This window comes from Sciurus carolinensis, chromosome 10 (genome assembly GCF_902686445.1).
Source record: "Sciurus carolinensis chromosome 10, mSciCar1.2, whole genome shotgun sequence".
Lineage (NCBI taxonomy): Eukaryota > Metazoa > Chordata > Mammalia > Rodentia > Sciuridae > Sciurus > Sciurus carolinensis.
The window spans coordinates 16516209-16534978 of NC_062222.1; the positions used below are offsets into that span (position 1 = coordinate 16516209).

Sequence of the window (18770 nt, forward strand, 5' to 3'; positions counted from 1 at the left end):
CCGACCGTTGCCCGGGGCGCTGAGTCCCCTTCCCCCAGCCCCCGGCCGGTGTCACCGCCACAGCCTCCGGAAAACCCCTCCGCAAAGCCGGGAGCAAACAACACAGGCGCGGGGCGGGGGCGCGGAGGGAGGCGGCAGCACTCGGGACGGCAGGGCTTTATCGCCGCGCCCTCCGCGCTCCCTCTTGCCAGCTCGGCGGCCCGCGCTCTTACCTGCTCTCCACGTCGCCGGGAAGACGGCGGCGTCCCTTTCCCTCCCAGCAGGGCCGCGGACTAGCCGCTGCTGCCGCCGCCGTTGGCCGGGCGTCCAGAGGGAGCCGGGGCCTCCCCGGCAGCCCGAGCCGCTCCACAGGGAGAGGAGGAGACAAAACAGAGGCGCGCCGCCCCGCGCAGCGCCCCCCGCCCGCGCCGCCCCACCGACCCCCAACCGCCGCGGCGACGGCGGCGACACAGAGCCCGGCGCGGGGAGCACTGGTGGCCCCCGCCCCGCTCCCGGCCCCCTCCCTCCACCCCCGCTCGGCTCCTCCCCTTCGGCCTCCTGCCGCCGCCACCAGGACACTCGAGTCCGCCTCCCCCACCCCGCCCGCTCCGGGCGCTCCTCCCTCCCCACGCGGCGGGGGGGCGGCACCGCCAGTCACCGCAGCGCCTGTCAAACGCGGGCCGGCTATTTATACCCCGCGGGGCCCCGCCGCCCCGGCCCCCGCCAGCCAGCCGAGCCTGCCCCTTGCGCTCTCGAATCCCGCCCTCCCCTCGTCGCCCAACTTCTCCCAAACCCGCCTTCTCAGGTAAAGACGCTCGCTACTTGTCCTGCCCCTGGGGGGCTCCCCATGCCGCTCTCCGCTCCGGCCCCGGACTGGCGCGGGGGCTCTGCCGCGCGGGGCAGGCGCGTGGGGACGGCGGAGCCGCGCGTGCACCTGCAGCGCCCGCCCGCCTCTCCCCGCCGGCCGGGACGGCACGCACACTCCCTCGCCACTCTCCGAGTCCTCCGCGGGCCCGCCTGTCACCCCCATCCCCAACTCCGGACTCCCGCCCTTCTCCTCAGGGGACGCTCCGCACTGGGGCGGTCTGACAGTGGGGGACCCAGGGTCGCAAAAACTCCGGGTCGTGTTCTCCCGCTCCCCGCTCCCGGCCTCGGCTAAGTGAAAGGTGGGGGCGCGGGCGGGCAGGAGCGCGACGCCGGCCCCGCCCCGGCCGCTGACGCACGTGGCGCACCGCCCCGGCAGCCTCGCGCCCCTCGGCGCCGCCGCTCCTCCCCGCTCGCAAACGCCCGGCCTTGTACACCCGCGGACCCCGCCCCGTTCCCAGAAATTACCACCCGCCCAACGGCCCGGCCGCGCGGCGGTTGGTGCCCGCGTTTGCTGGCGGTCGGGCGGCGGGGCCCAGCGCGCAGCTGCGGAGCGCGGCGGGCGGCCCCTCGCGCTGCCCCGGGAGCCCGGCGCCCGCACCGAGCCTTTGTCGCTCCTCGCCGGGTCGGCGACGGAGAAGTAACTCTAGCCCCAGTGTCGATGCGAGACTGAGGGAGAGTGTGGCGGAGGAGTCTGTGGCCCGAGTGCCTGCGAATTCGAAAACGAAAACCCAGCAGAAGCTGCACGCTTCTGGTTTCCACACTTTCACACAAAGGGGAACCTCTGCGCAGGGCGCACTCACGCGCCTTCAAGTGCACAAAAGCCAATGACACGGTGCCCTCCCGGTCCTGCGTCTGGAGCGTCTCATTAATGGTCTTTCTTAGGCAGGGTTATGCATACAAACCCCTCTATCTGTTCCCCGCCGCCACCACCGTTCCCCGCCGCCGCGTTTTCTTGTATTTGTTGCTTTAACAAAGAGCATTGACTGTCCCGGTGCGCGCGGGGACTGATTCGGCTCCCCTCGGGCGTCGGCAGCCTCACCGAGAGGGACCTGGCGCTTGGCGCAGCATTCACCAGGTTGGCTTCTGGGCTCCAGTCTTTCTCTTTTGCTGTTTCACAGCCACTTTTGAACGAAGAAGAAACCCTGAGCAATATGAGCGATAGCTGAACTTGAAAGGAACGTGGGAACCATGGAAATAACCCTAGAGTAAGGCTCAAAGGTCAGAGAACCACAAGAGGCTCCGCTGTTCTTTAAATCCCTGAAGAACCAAAGAATTGAGTAATCTCTTTTTTAAAGTTATTATTGCCTTTCTGTTTACAGGGTGGGGGTGAATCTTCCTTTCTTAAGCAGCACTGGGAGCGCTTGTTCTTATTTGAGATGCTTACTCTTAAAATGCAGGAGAAACCTGGGTAGCATGATAGCTAATCAGAGATCCTCTTAGTTCAGACGGAGTTTTGTGAATTCCTGAGTTCTAAGACACGGCAACCATCGCCACCAGTTTGAACCAAAGAATTTATGTAGCTTTGTAAGCATTTAAAAAAAAAAAAATTTTTTTTTTTTTTTTTTGTATCGGGGATTGAACTCAGGAGCACTCAACCAACTGAACCACATCCCCAGCCCTGTTTTGTATTTTATTTAGAGGCAGGGTCTCACTAAGTTGCTTAGTGCCTCACCATTGCTGAGGCTGGCTTTGAACTTAATCCTCCTGCCTCAGCCTCCAAAGCTGCTGGGATTACTGGCCTGCCACCGCACCCGACTCATTCCAAATTTAAGGCACAGTAAAAAGGTACTGCAAATGGCATTCTTTCTAGGGCTGTTTTTATTCCCCATTTCTTGCAGAGTAGACTATCACTCTGGGAACCATTGCCCACTTGGATGTTTGTAAGTAATAGTCATCATTAATGCATCTGCATAACATTAAGGAACATGCAAGGACAAAATTTGATTCCTGAAGTTAAGGATAGCTTTTACCTGCTGGGTCATATCATTCCTATTAGCCATCTTGAGAAGAAATGTATCTCAGTGCCATTGGAGGTAACCTGGGAAGTCCCAGGCTGAGAGCAGCAGTAGACATTATTGTTCCCAAGTTTTCACTTTCCATGCCTGCATATACTTTGAAATGTGGATTTGTAGTTCCTCCCATTAGAGATAGAATGAACCTCCACCCTATTGATGTTGAGTGTAGATCATTTCATTTCCTTTTGACCAAAGGAGTCTGGGCAGAAGTGACTGTATTGGTTCTGGACCTGGCCTGGCCATGTATTGCGTGTTTCTGCTTGCCTCACTCGCGCTCCTGCCTCCCACAATGTGAGGAACATGCCTGGAAGTCCTGGTCCAAGAAAGATGAGACATACGTGGAACAGGTCTGGAACCACCCCAGCATGCTGACAGCAACCTGTACAATACAGGATGTTTTGCAAGCCCTGTGTTTTTGGGTGCTCGGTTTCCCAGGATTAGTGTTACTGTTGCTGACAGAATAGCAGAGCAATCTATCCTCATTTACTCCACTTTTTTATTGAATGGAACCCTTAGTATTGGCCTTAATGGTGGCAAACTTGATGTTTCTGGCACAGCTCTTTGGTGGTGAGTGGGTCTTAGAAAGACACATCCCTAGTGGAAGCAGGCCAAACAGCAATAAAGCCTTCTCAAGACCTCATGGTTTGGCTGGAGATGTGGCTCAGTGGTTAAGTGCCCTGGGTTCAATCCCCAGTATAAAAAAAAAAAAAGAAAGAAAGAAAGAAAAGAAAAACCTCATGGTCAGTAGGAAAGGCCCGATGTGACCATTAGCATGCTAGTGATCATGGAACACATCTCCATGTGATTACTGGATTGCTTTCGCCTTTGTTTTTTTGTTCATTTGATTTGGTGGTTTGGTTTGGGTTTTTAGGACTTGGGGATACCTTTGTATTTTTTATCACATAATTTATTTCCTAATTATACATTTGATTCATTAATACATTCTTATCAATTTTTGAGTAACACAAAATAAACTATTTAAAAATCTAAGTCCCTTGGGCTGAGGTGGTAACTCAGTGGCAGAGTGCTTGCTAGCATGTGTGAGGCACTGGGTTCTATTCTCAGCACAGCATATGAATAAATAAGATAAAGATCCCTTAACAACCAAAAAATATATGTATTAAAAAAATCCAAGTCCCTTCCCCTCTCTGCTTCTTTTTCCATTCCTCACTTACCCTTCATATGTACCTGGCCATCACATACCTCTTCTAACAGGTAACCATAAATGGCTTAACTTGTAAGTCTTCAGACTCTTTTCCTGGGCATTTATATACATATAGAAGCTCTTGTATAAATTAAATATGAATGGGATTACATAATATATGTATTAGGTAGAATGATTTCTCCTTCTTTTCTCCATGTTTATTTCATCTTTGTTCTCTCAATTATATAGGAAATTCTTTTCAAAAATCTGGCCTGTCTTCAGTGTGACAGCCAGAGGAAGAGATTTTCCTGCTTTTATATCAAAATGTTAAAAGGGAGAAATACCCTTCAGGACCCAGTATAGGGGTGGCAGTGGCAATTAACATGAGCAAGAACTGGGTACAGTGACCCACGCCTGTAATCCGAGCTGCTCTCCCAGCGGCTCTGGAGACTGAGGCAGGAGGATCACAGGTTCAAAGCCAGCCTCAGCAACTTAGTGAAGCTTTAAGCAACCTAGTGAGACATAGTCTCAAATAAAAAGGACTTGGGGTGTGGCTCAGTGACAGAGCACCCCTGGTTTCAGTCCCTGGTACCAAGGAAAAAAAAAAAAAAAAAAAAGAGGAACACAAGAGAAAACTAAGTTCTCAACGTGGTAGGCAGTAAATCAATTCCCTCTCCCAACCTGGAAATCAGCGTGGGGGCTACTCCTTTGAGACACTGAGTTATATTTGATTAAATAAGGCCAGGTTTCTTTACCATGTTTAAAGTAAGCAGTCCAAGGGAACAGAGTGCCTTCACCTAGCCTTAGGACTCACCCATTGTCACTTCTGCCATGTTCTGTTGGTCACAGATCAGTCCTGATTCAGTGTGCGAGGACACTACCCAAGTTCATTAATACCAGGAGATAAGGATGCTTGGGGCCGTCTAGGGAGCTGGCTGCCACAAGGGCTTTCATGGTTGTGAGTTTTGAATGACTGAGATAAGCCTTAAACTTGTAGTCCTGATCATTGCAGGTTGGCAAATTCCCTAGTTGCCAATGACCATGTAGACTTTACGAGAACAGCCAGAAAAATCTCGTCTTTGGCCTCTCCTTAAAGAACAAGTGGTTCTGGGCAGCTCTCCAGTTGCATTCTGGTGTTGACCTACCTTGTTTGTGAACCAGTCTATCCATCCCTCCCACCACCCCTTCCTGGGTTTCTACAAAGAAGGTTATTCATAATTCTCCTATGCGCTATGTCTGCAGAGGAACTAGTCCCCAAATCACTTTTAGGTATTGTCTTGCTTTTTATGAATAGATTTTTTAAAGCATGTTATAATTAGCAAATTATAAGAGACTTGCCTTACAGAATCACAAAAACCAAATAATTTGGGGGGAACACCTTATGTTTTCAGAATCCAATGAAAGCAATTTTCAGGATGAAATTTGTACCATCAAATGCAATCAGATAAAATAAGCAGAAAGTATAAAGTTTTTCAGGAAGAAGTTCCCAGAATTGCACTTGTAACTTTGTTTTCTAATAAAATAAGTTGTCATTTTATAATCTGAGTTCTTGACCTGTTTTTCTCTTTCCACATTTTTTTATTGGTGCATTATACTTGTACATAATGATGGAATTTGTGTTACATATTTATATGTGCACACAAATATAACAATATATTTTGACCAATTTTTTTTTTTTTCTTTTTTTTTTTTGCGGTGCTGGGGATCGAACTCAGGGCCTTGTGCTTGCGAGAGCGAGCACTCTACCAACTGAGCTATCTCCCCAGCCCTCGATATATTTTTAAAGCAGCTTTCTCTTTAAAATAATGCTTTAGTTGAACATTTTTATTCCACCTACAAATAATTATTTAAAAAAAAAACATTTTATTGCTTTATTAAAATATTTAAAGTGTTCAAGATGAATTGAACTTCATTCTAGGTAGAATTTCTAAATTTCAATGTTAAAACCAACTTTTGTAAGCAGATTTTACTTTTTTATAAAATAAAGTGAAATGAAATATAAAGATATTAGTGATTTCAATCTTTAAAATAGACATAAAGATATTAGTGACTTTAATCTTTAAAATTTCTGAATAAAATTGGTTTCTTAATAAAATTCAGGGAAAATGCCATACTAGTTGGGGGAAATACTGGAAATAAATTTTCCTGTTTGTGAGCTGAAAGTCTTTTAAGATTATTAAACCCTCTTTCTTCCATGCTTCTAAGTTAAAATTCATTCCACAGATCACCCTAAAGATTAGAAAAATAAGCTGAACTCAGTGTTGTGTGCCTATAATCCCAGCAACTTTGGAGGCTGAGGCAGGAGAACTGCAGGTTCAAGACCAACCTCAGCAATTTAGCGAGGCCTTAAGGTCTTAGGGAGCTCTGTCTCAAAATAAAACATAAAATAAAAAGGGCTAGGGATGTGGTACAGTACTTAAGCACCCCTGGGTTCATTCGCCACTAAAGGAAAAAAATAGAAAACAAAAATTTTCTTTTCTTATAATTAGTTTCCTTCTCTGGAAATTTTTCCTACTTGTGTGCCAATTACAGTATGTAGCATTATATTAGTAATATATGATAACAATGTATACACTGCTAGGCATTTTGTGTTCATTCATCTTATGAACAGCATTATTATCTCCATCTTAACGGTTGACACCAAAACAGAGAGGTTGAGACATTTGCCCAAAGTCACACAGCCAGTAGCAGATAGAGAATGAGCCTTCTCCACATCACACTTCTAAACTCCCTTCTTGACACACAGATGGCAGCCTTGTTTCAAGTGTTCTTATCGAACATCAAGGATGAAAAATATTCTCTACTTCAGGGTCGACACCAGCTACATGACACATCCCCCAATTTTTAGGGCATTGCTGCCACCTTGCAGTCCAACTCACCTCTGCCAGGCCTGCCAGTTCCGCCCAACACACAGGTACTAACGCAGTACTGTTTCTGGCATGTTCCGCATCTCCCACTCTGCAGTCACTCCCTGCACTCTGGCTGCCAACAAATTCCCTCCGCTCCAGCCTGTGGCTTCTGTGCCCTGCTCTTCCTGCGCCCTTCCTGCCCACGGCAGTGTGTCTGAGCAGGCTTTCTGTATCTGCTGTTGATACCAACTACCAAACACAAAGACAGAAAGTGAAAGCCACGAGAAGTCGGTCAACATGGAGGTTGAAAGGGCTCCAGGAGGACCACAGTTAAAACGTGAGTAGGCAAAAGAAAACCAGTGGATCAAATGGAGGAAGAGGCGAGAGTTGTAAGATAGTTTGAATCTACATGAAAGACTGGCAGCTTTCATAATGGGAAAGCAATTCTGTGGTTAAAGTTGATAGTCAAGAGTCTACGAGGGGGCTGGGGAGATAGCTCAGCTGGTAGAGTGCTTGCCTCGAAAGCACAAGGCCCTGAGTTTGATCCCCAGTTCCAAAAAAAAAAAAAAAAAAGAGTCTACGAGAGGCTGGGGTGGTAGATCAGAGGTAGAGTGAGGTACTGGGTTAGATCCTCCTCCTCCTCCTCCTCCTCCTCCTCCTCCTCCTCCCTGTCCTCTCCAGGGTGAAGGCTTGGTCAGGCCACCTCCCCCTGTAGTGTCCTCTCCTATGGCCAGGCAATACCTCTGACATGTGATTTGAAGGAAGCAAAGCTAGGAGAGCTGAAGACGCTTGTCCACAGTCACACAGTAGAAGCCAGATTGGACATTGGACCTTCTCCAGAGCCTGAGCAAAGAAATGGAAATTATAAGATAAGAAAGAAAGATCTGTGTACTTCAGATATGCTGTTTTCTATTCTTGCATAAAAAAAAATTCAAAGATCTGATCAGAGAAAAGAAAGAAAACATAGTAAATATACCATTTGGTATGCTAGGTAACAACTATAAATTTCTAAATTTAACAGCAGTCTGAAATGGTAACATTATGAGGATAGCATGTGAAAAATCTTGATGAGCTATAGATAAAAATATCTCTAAAAAATACCCTCCCCGTGGACTGGGAATGTGGCTCAGTGGCAGAGCACCAGCCTAGCATGACTGAGGCCCTGGCCTCCATCGCCAGCACTGCAACAACAACAGAGTTCTTGCAGATAGCAAGTAAGCTCTGAAATGTGAAGGAACACAGTCTCACTTAAATACAGTCCTCCGAGGATTAGCGCAAGAGCAAATTTCAAAGTGGAGGTGGGCGACAGATATACCTGCTACCACTCTGAGAACTGAGTGTTCTTGATGATTCTCGCTCTTTTTCTTTTCTTCCTTTTTATTCTGCAGGGATTGAACCCAGGGCCTGGTGCATACTAGACAAGCACTCTACACTGAGGTCCATCCCCAACCTACATGGTCCCCACTGTGGTGACCACTCCCACCCGACCCTGGGCTAGAAGGGTCCTCCGACTGAACACTCTGGTTTCACTGCACTCTGCTCTCATGGGCTGTGCACGCTCTGCTTCTGTCCTCACATGATTTCATTCCTACCCAAGACCCCTCTAGTTCAGCTGGGGCCTGATGCTTTTCGGTGTGACTCCAAGACCCTCCCCAGAAGCCATGCTTGCACTTTGTGACTTTGCTGTCTTTGACTCTAACTAGCTGATCCAATCAACCAGGGACACCTCATCTAAGTTGGACTTGTATTTGTTCTTTCAAGAATTCAAGATCGGAACCAAGAGACCACCTACAGTGTCTCACTGTATCTGGGAGCTCCTGTGTGTGGTTGGGGGTTGGGGAAGACCCCTGATCTGCCACTGAGAAGCAGGGAAAGCTCCTAGGCTGTGGCCCTGCCAACAGGAGAAACTGTTAACTTAGAGAGCAAGAGCAAAGTGGGTGGATTCCTGGAAACTTCCTGATCCTCTCCATTCCGGTGACCAGAAGCCAACTTTAATAAGGCCTAAAGCTTAATACAGTATAAAGGTCCTTTTTTAAAAAAAAAAAAAAGAAAGAAAGAAAATTATGACACCAAATTAGGTACGAATATGAATATTTATTTAGTTTGGGAAATAAATCATTTTTAAAATGACAGATTTTTAAAAGCCCTTAACTACCTTCAGAAGTACAAAATCCAGAAAACCAAAATACACTATGTCTTTCATTAACTGCCTAACATATTTCTAAAATAATTTTCCTACATCTATTCACTACATACTCTCTCATTGTCTCTTCATATAATGATTTTGCAATTTGTTTTCTATAGAGATAATAGAAAGATAATTCATTTTTTTCCTCTAGCAAATATTAAAATTTATTTTTGTTTTTGTTCTTTTCAGGGCCAAAGACCAAACAAACTCAGGGCTGTGCGTGTGCTAGGCAAGCACTCTGCCACTGAACTAAATCCCCAGCCCCTAAAAATTGTTTTTTTATAACTCATAATCTAAAAAAGTTTATCCAGCCTCATGACTTGTCATCAATAATGTCATATAGATTTTTAGTACTGCTTTCAATTTTAGTGAACTTCTACCACATTTCTTTCATATGGAAGTAATATTTCAGGACTTTCCAGTTTTCTTATGCAGTGACTAACCTTAAATTCTTTATTTTTTATTTTTTTCTTTTATTGCAGTGCTGAGGATTAAATCCAGGGCCTTGTGCTTGTGAGGCATGCACTCTACCAACTGAGTTATATCCCCAGCCCTTAAATAGTCTTTGGATTAAAAAAAAAAAAAAAATTTAATTAGCTACTCTTCTGTCAGTTGTAACATGAAATAATCCAGAACTTTACTTATTTTCAAAAATATATCTTTTCCTTTTAAATAATTGCTTTTGGTATGATCCGAAATTATGAAGTCAGATCACTGTTTTTGGCATAATCATTATTTTGTTTCATAGACCTTTAATTTTTATGTAAATAAAAATTTAAAATATATTTAAAACTAAAAATGAATTCAACCATATATTTTTAAAATGATGAGAGAAAGAATACTTCACATGCATACTAATAAGAAGTCTTTGGTTGTTTTCTTTAAATATTCCAAAATGTCTTATCAAATTAAATTATACATCTAAGTTTCATCAAAATTCTTACTATTTTACATCTATTTTGTATATGAGTTTCTCTTCCACATCTCAAACAATGTCTTTTAGAATCTTCATGTTGTCATTGTGGACATGATGCAAGTTTTGAACAGTTTACAGTGGATCCGTACAGTGCATGGGAATCCTATTGAAAAATCCAAGTCGGCATGCGTGTTACATGCCCCATCTAGGGATTAGAACTGGTTCACTTAAATCATGAACCTTAAAACATGTGACTGTTGTGAAATACTGAAGTGGACTAACACCTCAGGTATTATGGAGGCAATTCCTCACCCAGCCCTCTACCTAGAGAAAAATAGCTCATGTTGGCTGTGACAGACTCCAGGAATGAATATAGAGAAAAAGATCTTCACTTGTCATTAAAATGTCTTCATAAATTTTACCAAAACATTTGACCATTTGAGTATATTGCTAGGGCTCACCCCAGATGTCCTGAAGCAGTCAGCTTAACTAAAAAGCCCTGAAGTTCAAGTTTATCAATCTGAGGCCCATCTGCTCACCTGCCCCCAGGGTCCCCAGGACTCTCTGAATTACCTGTTTCCTTATAATGTGCTTTTCTTTTTTGTTTATACTACATCAAGTTGATTCCCAGTTGTTGTTTTTTTTTTTTTTTTTTGCAGTACTGGGGATCGAACTCAAGGCCTTGTGCTCGCGAGGCAAGCACTCTACCAGCTGAGCTATCTCCCCAGCCCTGATTCCCAGTTTTTGCAAGTCAAAGTGTCTCGTGCAAGCACCTATTATGTTTTTTGCAGATGATGCTGCATTTGACTTGTAACTGGTGTGCTTAATGTTGTTTTCAGTTCCACTTGGTTTTCTACATCCCTGCCCTGTTAAACTTCCTGACGCACAGGTCTGATGAGGTCATTACTCGGAATCTCTGAGTACAAATCCTCATCCTAGCATCGAAGACCTGGGTAAAATCGTCCGTTGGTGACTTTCAAGGCTCGCTTTCCACTACTTTTCTCAAAGGAGCCATGTGGCTACTCAGAGATCCCACCCTGATCTGCCCCACCTGTGCCTCTGCTCCTCCTACTCCAAATCCCTCCCCTGCTCTTTGTTGTCAGAGCTTCCTGTCTTTCAGGGTCCATCTGAAATGTCATCTCTCCCAGGAAGCTTGTCCGATTTCCTAGCACACCCCCACCCCAAAAACTAGGTGTGATTCTTATCCTCCTTTGGCTCACCACAGCTTTTGGCTTTTACTTTGCCCTATCACTTTATTTTGCCTTAGTTTATAATCATCTCGTACAGCAGCCTTACAGATTACACAGGGGATAAGCTTCAAAGTCAGCAAGCAAGACAAAAAAAAAAAAAAAAAAAAGTTACAGTCAAAACAATTGCTGGAAATATCTTAAGGAGGTCCCAGTTTAGAGAGCGACTTATTGCCGCGCTAGATCATCCACACTCCCTGCAAGCATTGAAAGGCATCGCTCTTACAAGTTGGATAAGATTTGGCCTGCATGCGGGGAGCCTATTACATTAACCTCAAAATCTTTAAAGCTAAAATCACCCCCAGCGTGGCAAAATGTCCCTATTCTGTGAGTCACAGGAACTGAGCAGGACAGTTTCCCCCTTTTCCCAAGGCACCCTCCCTCCCAGGCGCTGCTCAGTTGAGTTAGAATGAGAAGGGAAACTGCCCCATCCATTTAAATCCTTCTCCCTTCTCTCGGCGCATACAATTGAATTCATATACTCTAAAAGCATGTATAATGAAATTTTATAGTAGATAAAGTAGATTTAAGAGTGATTAAGATGCAGACTGTGGCAATAAACTACGTTGTTCGGTCCCTGGCTCCATCGCCTACGAGATGTATGAACTGTGGCTGTTTATTTACCTATATTCTATCATCTCTAGTTATGTTTATAAAAAGAATAATAATAAGGCCTAATAAGCTTATTATAAGGATTCAATCAATTAATCTGTGAAATAGTATTACTTCTAAGCTTTTAATGAAAATTAAATGAGTTTGGATACGTATGTGTATAACAGAATAGTGCATACATTGGTGCTTAATACATATTAGCTAATATTATTACTTGTCCTGCCTATATTTCCGTTTGCTTATCTGTAAAATGAAACTAAGAGTAGTACCTCTTTCACATACTTGTAGTAATACTTAGAATAGTGCCTATCAGAGAAAATGCTCTGTAAAGGTAGGCGGTGATGATGACGTCGCCAAAATTGTGTCCTCCCTATTGTCAGTTCCTTGGGGACAGGGATATTGTCCTGTACAATTTTGTGTACCACAATGACTCAAATAGTTTCTTGTACATCCTGGGAGAGATGACATTTCAGATGGACCCTGAAAGACAGGCAGCTCTGACAGACAAAATATTGAATTACATTGATTTTAACTTTTGCAAATTCATAAAAAATAAAAGCAATGTATACTCATGTGACTTGGCTGCCCCCTTAGGATGTTCTTACTGTCTTCTACTAAATTCTTCAAAGTGAAAACTCCCCCATGGGGCACTGAGTGACTCTGAATACAGAGTTATTTAAATACCAAAGTCAACTGTAAATTACTTGGGAATAAGTATTGACTTTGGCTTCCCTGAGTTTCACTAGGTACATCTTTGCTCTAAAAACAGATCTTTAAAGAGAGTAATTAATGATCTACAATTTGAAATTTGAAATCACCTTGGAAATGACAAAAAAAAAAGTAGAATTTTAACTACAGTTCTTTCTTTTTTGGGGGAATTATCATAGGTCTTTATGTGGTGTGGAGGTGGTAGTATGGTGGTATGGAGGGCAGGGTAATGGGGATTGAATCTAGGGCCTCACACATGCTGAGCAATTGCTCTAACACTGAGCTACACCCCTGCCCAATCCTCTATCTTTTAAATGATACCAACTGACATAAAAAATTTAGTGATGGATCATTAACATGCTTAGAAAGTTAATACAGCTATGGTCTATTAGTTAAAAGGCTTCTTTATCAGGGATGACTTGTTTTCCAGGCATGTACTTCTTTAGGAGAAGAGCTTCCTCTTTCACACATACAACATTCAAGATGACCACATGGAGAGATAGAAGGAAACTCTCAGCCCAGTTAAAACAAGTTTTCCAATCAATAGTACAATGGGGATCTTAGATGGGGCTGTTAACCCCTGCAGTTATCAAATATCCTCTTTCTTAGTTTAACAGATGCAAAAATGTTATTTTCCTAGCAACTGATGTGACGATTTCTCTTAGGAATGAGACACACTTTAGCTGAGAAAATTCCATGAAGCCCAAAGTGTAAAGAATCTCCCAAAATAAAATGAAGGGAAGAAGGGCTAGGGAGATAGCTCAGTTGGTAGAGTGCTTGCCTCACAAGCACAAGGTCCTGGGTTCAATCCCCAGCACTGCAAAAAATAAAATAAATAAAATTAAAGGGAACAATCTGTTGATCCTGCTGGAGAGGGAAGGGGTGCAGGTACACCCCTTGAGGTGAAAAGAAACATAACCCTTCCACCATGTCACCAACTTACAACCATCTTAACCTAAGGTAGAAACATGGAGGTCCTCGAGGGAGGAGGCCTGAGGGATTCAAAGAAATCTCTGAGTGGGATCTGGACTCTGGATGCACAAAACGGGTGATGGCACTATGAATTTACCTAAATCTCTGAGAGACGGGAAGACCCCAGGCCCACCTGGTTTACATTAGTAGTAGGACTAGGATAAAAGTAGCTTATTTCCAAAATCGTGAAAATTGAAACAACATGGGGAAAAGAAGAAATCAAGATTTTAAGTTCTAAGTAAAACTAGAGAATGTTGCCTGATGAAACCAACCAGACCACTTTCATTATTATGCCAGAAGGAAAATTCCCTGCTATGTTAATAATTTTGAGCAAAATATGGGAAAGTACCTTAAAAGAGAGATGGGGATGGGGATGTAGCTAAGTGGTAGAGTGCTTGCCTAGCGATCCTGAGTTTGATCCCAAGCACAGCAAGAAAGAGAGAAACATCGCTTTATTCTATTTTAGCATCTCTCTTGTATCCTATCCAGAAATTAAGGTCTCTCAAACAGAAATACAAATTTTGTCCATTGTTATCCAAAGAGTTTTTTTCAGGTAAGATTGGCTTTATTATTATTATTATTATTATTATTATTATTATTATTATCATAAAAATAACATTCCCATTTTGGAAAAGTTTCAATATATAAGATAGTAGATGCATATCTTTCAAAATTATAAAGTCATTTGATCTCACCGTGCACTCACCTATAATCCAGCTGCTCTGGAGGCCAAGACAAAAGGATCTCAAGTTCAATACCAGCCTCAGCAACTTAGTGAGGCCCTAAGCAACCTTGTGAGACCCTGTTTCAACATGTAAAAATGGCTGGGGAGATGGATCAATGGTTAAGTGCCCCTGGGTTCAATCCCCAATACCAAAAAAAAAAAATTTTTTTTTAAAGTCAATTTATCTCTAATCTCTCTAAATGCAGAGATCATTCATGGTATTATTCCCAGTGTGAATAGCATGTGCTGAGAACGAATTAATGGTGAAGGTCATAAAACTGGAAATGTTACCTTTAGGGAGGGAAAGAAAGAAAGAAAAAGAAGGAATAATTTTGTACCCTACTCATTGAAATATCAGGATTTCTACCACTGATTTATCTCCCTTGCCCCAACTTATCAGGGTTATCAGCATTCTTTCTTTTTTTCTTTTTGTAGTCCTAGGGATTTAACTCAGGAACTCAGAGATGCTTTACTTCTGGGTTATATCCCCAGCCCTGTTTTTTATTTTATTTTTAGACAGGATCTCACTAAGTTGCCAAGCCTGGTCTCAAATTTGTAATCTTCCTGCCCCAGCCCCCAAGTTACTGGGGTCACAAGTGTACACCACCACACCTGGGGTTTTAATCAGTTTTTTGCCTCTGTGACCAAAAGACCTGACAAGAACAATTTTAAAAGAGGAAAAGTTTATTTGGCATTCAGGATTTCAGAGGTCTCAGTTTATAGACGGCCAATTCCATTGTTCTGGGTCCAACTGAGGCAGAACCTTATGGCAGAAGGGTGTGGAGGAGGAAAGCAGCTCAGCTCAGGGCAGCCGGGAAGCAGGAAAGAGTGAGGAGTCCCCCAGGGCAAAACCTGCTTTCTCCAGCCAGGCCCAACCTGCCTACAATTACTACCCTGTAGTCCATTCAGTTATCCATGTATTAATCCAGCAAATGGATTCATCCACTGATGAGGTCAGAGTCCCAGTCTCATAAAACCCCACTTCTGAACCTTGCTATACTAGGGATCATGCTTTCAGAACATGAGCTTCATGGGGACCATTCCAGATCCAAATGTGACAGTCCCAAATAAAAGCTGCCTTGCCATTTCAACAAGTGCCGTGCCACTCAATGTACCTTCATGTAACAAACCAAACCACAGTACAGGCAAGGACAGCTATAACAAAACCTCTCCTTTCAGGCTGCTCCCTCTCTGTTTTTCTCTGCTTCTCTTGGTAGTCTGGGATTCTTCTTGCAAGTCAACTTGCTTCAGCAGAAATGTTGCAGTCCCGGGACCTCATGGTGCCAGGGACCCCATGGTGAGAGCGAGAATGTGTCACTTCTCACCAAACACAGGGGAGATGGTGCTGCTATGAAAGAATACCACAGACTGGGTTATTATAAACAATGAAGGTTTATTTGGCTCACAGCTCTGAACACTGGGAAGCATAGTTGGAGGAGCCCTTTCTGGTGAGGGCCCTCCTTGCGTCACAGCATGGGGGATGGCATCACCTGGGCAAAGAACTCTCTTCTGTAAGAGGGGGCCAGACACCTTCTTATAATGGCATCATTCTAGTGGTGAGGGTGGGGCCCTGGTGACCTAAACACCTCCCATCCCAGCCCCCCTTCCAACACTGTTGCATTGAGGATTAAATTCCAACGCCATGTTAACTTGACTTTTTAAAGAGCACTTTATAATTGTATCGTATGCAAGATTTTAGGCATATTTGAGTAGCAGGCCAAGAAACTTCTGCAGGAAGACTTGGATACCCTTCTCCTACGAAGAACAATCTTCAGCTATTGTTCTCTTTTTATTGAAAAAACAAATAAAACAAATTATCGGTGAGTATAAGCACTGACAAAGCAAGTCCTGAAATGACCAGTATCTAAAGAGCATCTTGAAAAAAGACAGAGATTACAACATGGCAGATGAAGAGCATAGGAAATTATTTGATCCGAGACTGATTAATTCCTTTGGTTTTTAGATGTAAGTCCAGAAGGTCCAGTTCAAGCTCCAGCAGCCTGCTGAGTGAGTGCTGGTCCATATTTAATCCAGATATCCCTGCTGTGAGAAAAATATGTGACCCTGACCTTTAAGTGTGTCTAGACTAAAGGATTGGGATGGAAGGAGGGCAGATGGAAGCAACGATTAAAGTGTCTTCAGAAAATAAGCATGGTGAGCAATTTCCTATTCTACTTCAGAACTCTGTGTTGAATGGATTCATATAACATAGTCATCTGCACAGAGCATCATGAGAAGGCAAAACTTATAATTCAAAACTATGAAAGTTAACTTCATATAATTCAGAAAACATGTTTTACAAATAAGAGTGAAAAATGCATCATTCATATACAATTCACTCAATTCTGAACATAAAATTGTAGTTGAAAAGAAAAATGGAATCGAATCTACAAAAAAATTAGATTATTAGTGTTAAATATTTTTATTCTAAATAGTCTAGTTCCATTTGTATTTATTTACTTAAGAATAGAGGAAACCATGGCAAGCAAAAGAAAATTTGTAGCATTATGTTGATCTTTATAGAGAAATGTAAAATTCATCACAGCATTATCAATATAATTAAAGTATAATTTTAAAATATACATAGTAACTATAAATCACTTGTAAGTTTTTTTCCTTGACTTCTGTTACTAGATTAGAAAACAACTGCTTTACCTCAGATGCCAGCCCCTCGCCTCTCAGATTTTTACCCTCAGTGATATAAAGTTTTGTGTCTGCAAAATACTTAGAGATAAGCACTGGGCAATGACTTACCTCGTCCCCAAAAGTAGTTTGAAAATTTTGTTGAAAATGAAAAAGTAGGGCTGAGGGTGCAGCACGTGGTAGAACAGATGTTTAGCACACGTGAGTGCCCCCCCCCTTATACATTAAAACCTTCAGTTCTTGTTCTTCTATCCAAGGGGGAGATATGTAAACATTCTGGGTGAAAAGATAAAAGATATTCAGTGTTTTTAGTAACTTTTCAATAATTTTTAAAAGTTAAGGTCAAATTAGACTTGGATGACAGTGCATTTTATTTTTTATCGTTATTTATTGATGAATTTGTTTGTTGTGGTACTGAGGATTGAACCCTGGCCTCTCTCGTGTTAAGCAAGCCCTCTATCAATAAATCCATCCCCAGTCCTGCATTTTAGATACAATATTCAATTTGCCATAAACTAATTGCATATTTTTCCATGACCAAAATTAATGAGATCTGGACTTAGGTTTTCTACTAGCCAGTAGTCACATGTGGCACCTTCAGTGGTTTATCCAGATGGAGATGTTCTAGGCGAGTAAAATACTGCAGATTTCAAAGATCTAGTTAAAAAAAAAAAAAGTAAAATAGCTCATCAATAATTTTTAAACGTATGACACATTGACAACAATATTTTAGATAACTGATTAAAACAAAATATTTTAATAAAAATCATTTCACCTCTTTCCTTTTTCCTTTCTAAAATGTGATTTCTAATCCACTGGAAGCTGCCCACGTGGTTGCTGCTACACCGCACCTGGAAAGTGCTGCTCTAAAGGAGCAGCAGGGAGAACCTGGCCCTTTCCAGATATCCTGGGGTGAGGGACAACGTGTTCCTTTCTTCCCAAAGAGGGAAATTTGAAATCTAAAAGTCAAGACATTCTCCTTTCAATGGGATACTGAAGTATTTGTTTTGAATTATGTGACACTAAAATCTCTCCAATTTATGAAGTTTTCTTTTACAGATTTAGTCAGACTTCTAATAATTGATCCAAAAATTTGAAAAGTAATTTTCTAATGTGGAAAAAGCCAGCAAACTATAATCTTTTTCCTTCTAGAATAAAATTTTATAGAATTTACTAACTTTCATATTTTAAATAAAGTCCAAATGGAAAGAAGTGGCAGTTAAAAACCAAAACTCTTGGTTTCGTCATAGTATAGCCTTTGTCCATTCATTTTAGAAAATAAACACACTGGAAGGATCTTTTCAGTTGCTGGTTTCCTTTGTTTACCCTTAGGGTTTACACCCTGTCCTCTCCAGTCTGCTTCTTCAGAGCAACGTTCACAAATTCTCCAACCTAATGCTTCACACCTAATCTCAGTTGCTTTTGAGCAAGAGAAATCACATAAGTATCCACTTCCTTCCTAACTTGGGCACGTTCACCTTTTCAAATTGAAAATCGGTTTGATTGGGGCTGGGTAGAATGCCTAGCATGTGTGAGGCACTGGGTTCGATTCTCAGCACCACATATAAATAAAATAAAGGCCCATCAACAACTAAAAAAAAAAGTATATTTTTTTAAAAGAAAATGGGTTTGATTATGAATCCCCGTCAATCATCAATCCGCTGTTCCTCTGTCCTTCCCTTGTTTTCTCCCTTTCTTCCCAGGAGTCCTCCTCCTCCCCGGCCCCTTTCTCCCTTCTCTGGTCAGCTTGGTGGCCCAAGCTCTCTGACTTAGTGCCCTCTTCTGTTCAAAACTTAAAGTGCACATCCAGGCTGGGCGTTCCCAAGCAGCCTGAAAAACTGTTGAAAGCAAACCTAAGGAGAATTCCAAAGGTCTCCGTCTGCATTACCCTGACAGTGTCTGAATA

At 43.0% G+C, this 18770-nt stretch overlaps 1 protein-coding gene and 1 long non-coding RNA gene across 9 annotated transcripts in view; one reads left to right on the forward strand and one right to left on the reverse strand.

The window, feature by feature from the left end:
* Elf2 (E74 like ETS transcription factor 2) overlaps positions 1-424 on the reverse strand; it is a 102861-nt gene extending 102437 nt beyond the window's left edge. For 3 of the 6 annotated variants that reach the window (XM_047566114.1, XM_047566116.1, XM_047566113.1), the window contains exon 1: positions 213-424. The gene's annotated coding sequence lies outside the window, so the exon portion shown is untranslated. The remainder of the gene's footprint in view (positions 1-212) is intronic. The other 3 variants (XM_047566121.1, XM_047566118.1, XM_047566124.1) reach the window with 2 other exon arrangements.
* Positions 425-647: 223 nt separating this feature from the next.
* The window catches only part of LOC124994355 (uncharacterized), a 60410-nt gene continuing 42287 nt past the window's right edge, over positions 648-18770 (forward strand). For 2 of the 3 annotated variants that reach the window (XR_007110467.1, XR_007110468.1), the window contains exons 1-2: positions 6911-7191; positions 16185-16375. This is a non-coding gene — a long non-coding RNA (uncharacterized LOC124994355). Of the gene's footprint in view, positions 785-6910; positions 7192-16184; positions 16376-18770 lie in introns of those variants that run through there. The other variant, XR_007110469.1, reaches the window with a different exon arrangement.